The following is a 3,249-nucleotide window of genomic DNA, read 5'->3' as shown; positions in this document are numbered from 1 at the left end:
CTTCCTTTCTTTTCAAAGTGTAGATATAGCTGACATATTATATTAGTTTCAAGTGTATAACATGATTCCATATGGGTATATATTGTGAAATGATCACCACAATAAGTCTAATTAACATCCATCACTACACATGGTTACAAATTCTGCGTGTTTGTGTGTGTGACGAGAACTTTTAAGATCTCCTCTCTTAGCAACCTTCGAGTATTCAATACAATATTATTAACTATGGTCACCATGCTGTACACGTCATCACCACAACTTATCTACTTTATAGTTGGAAATATAACCCTTTCACCCATTTTCGTTCTTGGGGTTCTTTTTTAAATGAACAGCTTTATTGAGGTGTAATAGTCAATGAACTTCGTGTTTAAAGTGTACAATTTGATACATTTTTTTTTTGCCACTTTTGTCTGAATAAAATCCAGCATAATTGTCTTACTTTGTTCTGTTGTGGAAATAATGGCTCGGTGTCTTTGTTCTGACAGGTCCCTAAGGGCAAACCACAGTTTGAAGCTGTCATTTTGGGTTTAAACTGCACAGAAAGTAGAGACAGTGAAACATGCTTTTTGTTTTTGTTTCTAAGTCTCCAGATCTTGCTAGGACACTTGTCCGGAAGAGAGTTGTGGTACCCGATCCTGTTTGAGATAGAGGCGGTTTAAACAATATCAGCCAAGCTTAGTGATCTGGAGGTCCCCATGTATCTTTATGGTGTCAGCTGCAGATAGCATTTGAATGTGGTGGTAAAAATAAAAAAAAATTGGTGTCAATCCACAAACGCTCTGAAACATGGGTGCTCACAAAGAATTTCCACCCTGAATAGCTGGTCTGGGATGAATGGGAAGTAAGGTATCGCAGACTGCCCTTCACCTCTTTCCCCAGATATACAAGAATTTCTGAGTCGTTGCCAGTCTGTGAACCCAGCTTTGAGTTCAATTGCCACATTGGCAGAAGGGTCTTCAGAGTCACCCCAGGTCAAGCTGATGGCAAAGCTCTCTGGGTTGAAGTCTACGATGCCCCCACCACCAACAGCTTCTTGCCTGGTCTCATGCCACCTGTCATGTGCCCACAAAATGGAACTATCAGTCTTGGGAAATTCATGACTTGAACTGGGGAGCCCAGGGAGTTGTTTAAATGCCCATGATTTAGTTTCACCGTGGGAGCGCTGTCCACCACGGATCCTGCCATCCTCCCACATGGTGCATGGGGGTCCTTGGCCAGCAGTGCTGGGGAGGCGGGGGACATGGGGCACGGAGCTCCGGTGGGATTCAGGGGGATCCTGCACTGAGTGGGGGCACGATCCGGGGCTGGCTTGGGCGCACGCTATAGTTTGATAAGTTTTGATATATGGAAGTACTTGTGATACCATCACCACTATCAAGATAATGAATGTATCCATTACCTTCCAAATTTCCTTGTGGAACTTTGTGATTTTTCCCTCCCCTGGCCCCTGCACCTAGACAACCATGGGTCTGCTTTCTGTCACTATAGAGAAGCTTGAATTTTCTAAAATTTTGTATAAATGAAATTATACAGTATATACTCTTTTTCTGACTGACTTATTTCACTCAGGATTATTATTTTGAGATTCATTCATGCTGTTGTGTGTATTCGTAGTTACAAACCGAATACTAAGAATAGTATTCTTTCATTTGTTGATAGACGTCTGGGTTACTTCCAGTTTTTAGCTATCACAAATAAAGGTGCTATGCATATTTACGTACAAGTATTTGTCTGGACATGTGCTTTCGTTTCTCCAGTGTAGATACCTGGGAGTGAAATGGCTGGATCATATAGTACGTGTATGTTTAATTAATTTTTTACTTTTTAATTTTATTAAAAAATTTTTAAGGTTTATTTTTGAAGGAGAGAGAGACAGCATGAGTGGGAGAAGGGCAGAGAGAGAGGGAGACACAGAATTTGAAGCAGGCTCCAGGCTCTGAGCCTGATGTGGGGCTCAAACTCATAAACTGTGAGATCATGACTTGAGCCAAAGTTGGATGCTTAACCAACTGAGCCACCCAGGTGCCCCTATTTTATTTTATTTTATTTTATCTTTTAGAGAGAGAGAGAGTGAGTGGGGTAGAGAGGCAGAGGGAGGGAGACAGAGAAAGATTGAGAGAGAGAGAGAGGGAGAGAGAGAGGGGGGGGGGGAGAGAGAGAGAGAGAGAGAGAGAGAGAGAGAGAGAGAGAGAATCTTAAACAGGCTCCATGCTTATTGTGGAGCCTGACTTGGGGCTTGATCCCACAACCCTGGGATCATGACTGGAGCTGAAATCAAGATTTGGGTGCTCACCTGACTGAGCCACCCAGGTGTCCCAATATATGTTTAATTTTTGCGAAAACTTCCAAATGTTTTCCAAAGTGGTTGTTTCATTTTACGTCCCACCTGTAATGAAGAGAGTTCCGGTTGTTCCACATCCTCACTTTGTAGCAGCTCTAATTATAGATACTCAGATGGATGGAGAGGAGTGTCTCATTACGACTTTAATTTGCGTTTCAGGTGGAGTTCTTTTCATTTAGAGTTTAATAAACATAACAAGAAAGGTAAGTTGAGAAATATTCTGCTCATACAGTTGCCTTAAGAATAAACAGTTAGAAGTAATTATGTATCATAACTAGCACAAGTAGTGAATGAGCTCTGAAAACTACTTTGAATTTTTCCTCTTTAAGCAATTTGCTCACATTTGAAGCTAGCTGAAACCCAACAGAAATAATCTACCCAGTCATGTGCTCAGTTCTGGCTTTTCCTGTCTTGCCTCTGCTCCAGTGCCCCCTGTCTTGCCTTTTCTGTGCTCTGAGAATTTCTTCAGCCTCCAAAGGAGTCAGAATGAACCTATGTCACATCCAGATTCTTAAAATTACAAACGGAATTTGAGCATTTGCTCAACATTTAGAATCAAGGGCAATTATCATGAACTTATGTTTTTTTTTTTCACTCTAGGCAGTAGTTTGTAATCTCTTTGGGGTCATGGATTGTTTTGAGAATCAGCCCCAAAAATCAGGGAGACAGAAATGGATAGACGTACACACAAAAAGGGTTGCATGGATCCAGCTCTAGCTAATGCTATTGGACCAATGTGTGTAATGCTAGAATGTAGGGAGGGTTTCTCCCCCTTCAGTTATCCTATTCAAAATGTGAGTGGCAGGGGCTGCTATATGTTATCAAAAAGAAGTGCTGGAGGGGCGACTGGGTGGCTCAGTCGGTTAAATGTCTGACTCTTGGTTTCAGCTCACATCATATCTCACAAC

The 3,249-nt window shown here is 41.7% G+C and overlaps 1 pseudogene; it reads right to left on the bottom strand.

Annotated features, from left to right (window-relative positions):
• Positions 1-665: 665 nt before the first annotated feature.
• On the bottom strand, positions 666-1,185 carry LOC122492372 (annotated as a pseudogene).
• Positions 1,186-3,249: the final 2,064 nt, after the last annotated feature.

Source organism: Prionailurus bengalensis, chromosome C2 (genome assembly GCF_016509475.1).
Source record: "Prionailurus bengalensis isolate Pbe53 chromosome C2, Fcat_Pben_1.1_paternal_pri, whole genome shotgun sequence".
Taxonomy (NCBI): domain Eukaryota; kingdom Metazoa; phylum Chordata; class Mammalia; order Carnivora; family Felidae; genus Prionailurus; species Prionailurus bengalensis.
The sequence above is the reverse complement of the archived record's forward strand: the minus strand, read 5'-3'. Positions and strand labels throughout refer to the sequence as shown.